This window comes from Trachurus trachurus (genome assembly GCF_905171665.1).
Source record: "Trachurus trachurus genome assembly, chromosome: 13".
NCBI classification, from domain to species: Eukaryota; Metazoa; Chordata; class Actinopteri; order Carangiformes; family Carangidae; genus Trachurus; species Trachurus trachurus.
The window spans coordinates 39,433,906-39,439,931 of NC_139892.1; the positions used below are offsets into that span (position 1 = coordinate 39,433,906).

Below are 6,026 nucleotides of genomic sequence, written 5' to 3' on the forward strand. Positions count from 1 at the left end.
TCCACACAATAACAGTAGTGCCCGGGCTTTGGGCACTAGTCTGTGTGTGTGTGTGTGACTGACTTGACACATAGTTAGTTAGTAGCTGCATCCTGTGTCAGTCTGATTTAGCTGTGTCTGTGTTTATAAACATTTAAACGAGCGCCAGGTGGATTGTTTATGAAGTTAACAAGCTCTGGCCTGGTTACCACAGCAACTCCAGGTGGTTACCATGGCGATAGGGGCCCCCGCAGGCTGAGACAGACAGAAACGTGGAGAAAAAGAGCCATTTTCTGCCTCTGCATCGGTCTCACATTTAGGCTTAGCATGACAAAACGGTAACTCCTATCAGAACAAAACACAGATCAACGTTGCTCTAAGGACTTACTGAAAATTTTGGTACGATTTGGTGTTTCTACAGTAAATATTTTGGCGACGCTGGCAGTTTTAAAACATCAGTCCGTTCTGCTTCTCTCAGAAAATATTTGTATTGGAGTCAATGAGGAGCAGAGACAGACGTGGCCGCACTTAGAGGCTCAGAGTTTAAATTCTGTAAGTCTCTCTGATATTTTGAGCAGATGATGAGTGACAGGACAAGTTTGTCTTACAAATTCTGAAAAAATTATGTGTGTAGAGTGTAAATTGTGGCCGGGCCGAGTTTGGAAAGAGAAAAAATCTGGAGTTTTTCTGGCATCTCTCCCACTCTAACCGATGATGCCACGCACTCTGACACGAACATTCCGTCCAATACACACCCATTATAATCTCATAATTTCTCCAAAAATGATCATGGTCATTGAACAGGGATTGATCAAAAACTATATGACCTATCAAAACGTGGAGTAATACGCCAATACACAAGACTTGTGTCTACTGTTTAAAGTTTAAATGGAGTCTCTAGGTGAAAGTATGCCTGAGCAGTAGACGTTTGTTAAACTCCAATGATTGGTCTTTTTCGCTCTTTTTTTTCCGCCCGTCCCATTGACTTCAATGCAAAATTTTGCGTAGTTTTTCGCGACTTACGTCGCGAAAAATTCGTACACTGTTGAGAAAAGTAATAGCACACCGATCCCGATCAAGACGCACGTTTTGATATATAATTTGGCCTGCAACTCTTCGAGTTGCAGGACTAGTAGCGAATCGAAAATCGTCCGTAAGAGGACGAATAACTAGAAAATTTCCTCTCGGGAAATTTTGAAAGGGCCACGGGGCTACTGCCGGAGTGTGTACATTATGATGAGATTCTTCAGAGATTTCAAACAATTAATACTAGTAACCTTATGACATTATATACTGTACAAGGAGCACACCTACAACAAACGTTCCTTTTTCAAGTATTTATTTATACAGCAACCTATGCCCATTCAACCTCAAATGTGTGGGTGACAAAGTCACAAAAAATGATGAAAAGGGGTGCAGGCAGAGTTGAGTTAAGCGAGAGGGCAGTGATGATCTTCCATGTTGTCTGCAAATACACAAACACAAAAAAAAACATCTGTAAGACACCAACATGAATCAAGTCAAGTTAAATTAATCAAGATTCAGTACAGTTTTGTACTCGTGGGTAAATGTCTCTTACTTTTCTTCTGCTGGCTCGCTGTCTTGATATTTGGTCCTCATCTTCCAAGATCTGTTGTCATCCTCCCTAAAATATTTAACACATTGTCCAGTAACAGTTATCAAAATGTTTAAGAATGTATTCACAGATACACAGACACAACCTACATTGACTATTGTCATGAAATCAATGACAATGCATGGGTAAATGTCTCTTACTTGTCTGTTGGGTTGCTGTCTTTAGCTCTGGTCCTGTGGAGGTCTTCTTCCTGGATCTGTGGCCATCCTCTCTAGATTAATAAAGCACAAGTTACAGTTAAATCAAATCTCGCTTGATCATTTGATCACACTACAGTCAGTAAAACACATTGGAAAGTGTTGCTCACTCATAATCTGTTGGGATGTTCTTTCCTCTGGGGAGTCCTCTGGAAATCTGCTGTGGTCCTCTTGCATTTTTCTGCCTGGATTTGTTGTCACTCTTACAGGAACATAAAGGGCAAAGGCATAAATTAGTTACAGGTTTCAAATCATTGTGTAAACATTTGATCACAAACTTAAAAGAATAAAATTGCAATTAAATTAACAAAAAAATAATGAAATATCCCTCCCTTGTTGTTGTTGTTACTGGTGAGAGTCCCCTGCAGTCCTCTGGAGGTGTTCTTCCTGGATCAGCTGTCATCTTTGGCATCTGCAGCTTCATTGTTACGGCTTCCCCTCAGACATGCAGGCATACGTGGCAGGAGGAGGCGTGGCAATAGTACAGGGCATTAAATACCTGAGTATTCATAAAGACAAAAAATAAGTTATTACAACAGACATTATATTACATTAGACATTATCACAGTGGTTTTGTCCCACAGTGTAAATGTCTCTTACTTGTCTATTGGGTTGCTGTCTTTAGCTCTGGTCCTCTGGAGGTCTTCTTCCTGGATCTGTGGCCATCCTCTCTAGATTAATAAAGCACAAGTTACAGTTAAAACAAATCTTGCTTGATCATTTGATCACACTACAGTCAGTAAAACACATTGGAAAGTGTTGCTCACTCATCATCTGTTGGGATGTTCTTTCCTCTGGGGAGTCCTCTGGAAATCTGCTGTGGTCCTCTTGCATTTTTCTGCCTGGATTTTTTGTCACTCTTACAGGAACATAAAGGGCAAAGGCATAAATTAGTTACAGGTTTCAAATCATTGTGTAAACATTTGATCACAAACTTAAAGAATAAAATTGCAATTAAATTAACAAAAAAATAATGAAATATCCCTCCCCTGTTGTTGTTGTTGAGTTGTTGTTACTGATGAGAGTCCCCTGCAGTCCTCTGGAGGTCTTCTTCCTGGATCAGCTGTCATCTTTGGCATCTCTACTGTGGTCCTCTTGCATTTTTCTGCCTCGATCTTTTGTCACTTTTACAGAAACATAAAAGGCAAAGGCACAAGTAAGTTACAGGTTTCAAAGCATTGTGCAAACATTTGATCATAAACTGGAAACAATAAAATTGCAGTCAATTAACAAAATAATGAAATATCCCTCCCTTGTTGTTGTTGAGTTGTTGTTACTGGTGAGAGTCCCCTGCAGTCCTCTGGAGGTCTTCTTCCTGGATCAGCTGTCATCTTTGGCATCTGCAGCTTCATTGTTATGGCTTCCCCTCAGACATGCAGGCATACGTGGCAGGAGGAGGCGTGGCAATAGTACAGGGCATTAAATACCTGAGTATTCATAAAGACAAGAAATAAGTTATTACAACAGACATTATATTACATTGGACATTATCACAGTAGTTTTGTCACACAGTGCTATAGACTACTTACCTGTCTGCTGGGTAGCACTGTCCTCAGCTGCGGTCCTCTGGAGGTCTTCCTTCTTGGTCTGTGGTTCCTTGATAGATAGACAAACATGATAAAGGTAACTTACTTTGCATTTTAATTGTTTTAAGAGAGAGAAAAAGAGAGAGACTTACTTTGTGATGGAGGAGGTTGCACCAGCAGCTTGGTCTGCATCTTCACAGTGGGAACTGACATCATCCACTTGGGGGGAAAAAGAAAATCAATTGGTCTAGTGCAAGTTGATAAACATTAACTTCATGTTTCACATCAAACTTAATCTTGTGTTTCCCTTTACCTGGTCCTCGGCCCTCCTCCACTGCTGTCCCTACTCAGTCTGCCTCTTTTAGCTGTGTAGAAAGCTGCTGCTTCAGCTGCAGCTTCCTGTCTTGAGCTCCCTGTCTTACATGTGAATGAATACACTGGCACTGTCCTTCTCATCATCTCAATGTCTCAGATATTGCTGACCCCGTATAAATAAATAAATACACATTTAAATAGATGAATAAATAGTTACATAAATAGATACATAAATATATACAGACTTGAACTTGATTAGAATGATCATTATCATGTGACCTGACAATTTCCAGCCAACACATAACACCATAATTAGTGTGTAGAGTAACTTAGATTTGGTTTACACACTTAACAATTAAAATGAAGACAGCATGCACCCATGGAGCCTGCTCGATGGGAACACAACATGTATATCGATGGGGACACAACATGTATATGAAAACAATTACACAAACCATGAAACAAAATGCACCCAAATACAAGATTTTTCAGACAGACATTTTTGTACCCAGAGCCAGTAGATACAAAGGGATAAAAAAGCCAGCTCTTGGCTGGAATAAATAACATTAAATAAAGTTAATCACAGCATATGTGATTGATAAATAGATTAATAAATAACATGAAATAAATAAAGTTAAAATACATTCAATGTATAATCACAGCATGATTTGTGATTGATAAATAAATAGTATAAATACATAAATAGTATAAATAGAACATGCACCCAGAGATTGCTTTTTTCAGACAGACTAAATGAAATGCACCCAGAATGATGACAGCATTATTATGCACCCAGAGACAGCCATTTTTTTTTGTACCCAGAGCCAGTAGATATGAGATTAAAAAAACCCAGCACTTGGCTGGAATAAATAACATTAAAGTTAATCACAACATTTGTGATTGATAAATAGATTAATAAATAACATGAAATAAAGTTAAAATACATTCAATGTACAATCACAGCATGATTTGTGATTGACTGATAAATAAATAAATAGTATAAATAAAACCATTATGTGAAACAAAAATGTCATAATTTAACATTTCATTCAAGACATAATTAGCACTTTTTTTGGCAGAATGTGTTGGCTGGAGAGGCTATTACCCAGTCAAAGTACAATAAACTGGACTGTGATAACTGTAATATGTTTCTAGAACACCTGACTGAAGACACTTATCCGGATGTGAAATATAAATGTGATCAATCAGGGTGTTCTTTTCAGTTGTGGAGTCTGTGATCAACTGAGTGTAACCTCTGGACTGGAACAAATCTCTGATGCTTTTCTTTCCTTTTGACAAGAGATCCTCATTAAAGTCCCCACAAACAACAATGGGCTCGTGATTAAGTAATTCCAGTGAGTCCAAGAGGCTTTTCATGTTTGGCAGAAATTTTCCCAAACTGAAATTTGGCGGTTTGTAAACAGTCGCCAATAGCACTTTGACTGGAGCCTCGATTTTCACAACAACAAACTCTAAATCAGTGACATCTTGCATGTATCTGCGAGGCTCTGCTTGAACATCGCTTTTGCAGTACACTGCAACTCCACCTCCATCTTTTTTTGCCATGTCCACACAGGTGTTGTAAGACACCTGTCTGCTGCGTGTGAACATGTCGTATCCCTCCTGCTGGAAAACTGGGGACACAGAGGACCCTGACAGATGTGTCTCTGTGAGGCACAACACATCTGCAAGTCTGAGTTCATGATGTGCTTTCAGGTCCACAATGTGAGATGGAAGTCCTTGTGTGTTGTGGTGGATGATTGTCAAAGTCTTTAGAGTTTGGTCCATTGATTTACAAAGAGTCAACAGGGGTCTAGCACTCTGGAAAGATGCATGAGTCATACTTTCCAGAGCTGTCTTGATTTCGGGGTCAGCATATATCTTTTTCTCATCAAAGTCTGTAATGGTGAGACCTTGAAGGGAAGTTGTTCGGCTCAGAGCGACGTAAGCCATTCCTGGTTCGAAAACACGTTTGAGGGACACGACTGCCGACGTCATGGTCATGCCTTGCACTTTGTGGGAAGTACATGCAAAGGCCAACTTCATCGGAAACTGACGTCGAGTGACTCCCTTCTTGCTCGTGCTCTCCTCAAATCTCTCGATGTACACCAAGTCGTCTGAGGGACCTAGGATCTTTTTACGGAACCTCTGTCCTGCTGTAGGATTGTCCAGCCGCAGCCCAATCAGCTTCGCAGCTTCTGGGCCACTTTTACCCATCACAATGTGCTCGATTGTTCCAAATGTCCCATTAACAAGCCCATCCTCCACGTCGAGATTCCTGGTCAGCATAACGCGTACTCCTTGAGCAGCCATTATGTTGTCAGGCAAGTCTCTTTTGCTTCCTTTGAAGTTGTCGAACAAGTTCATCATGCA

The 6,026-nt window shown here is 40.1% G+C and overlaps 1 long non-coding RNA gene across 1 annotated transcript; it reads right to left on the reverse strand.

Moving 5' to 3' along the window:
- Positions 1-1,328: 1,328 nt before the first annotated feature.
- On the reverse strand, positions 1,329-2,025 carry LOC310995954. Its single transcript, XR_014595867.1, has 4 exons — positions 1,923-2,025; positions 1,756-1,826; positions 1,559-1,624; positions 1,329-1,444 (listed from the first exon to the last, which is right to left on the reverse strand). It is a non-coding gene; the product is annotated as an uncharacterized lncRNA (long non-coding RNA).
- Between the last annotated feature and the right edge of the window lie 4,001 nt (positions 2,026-6,026).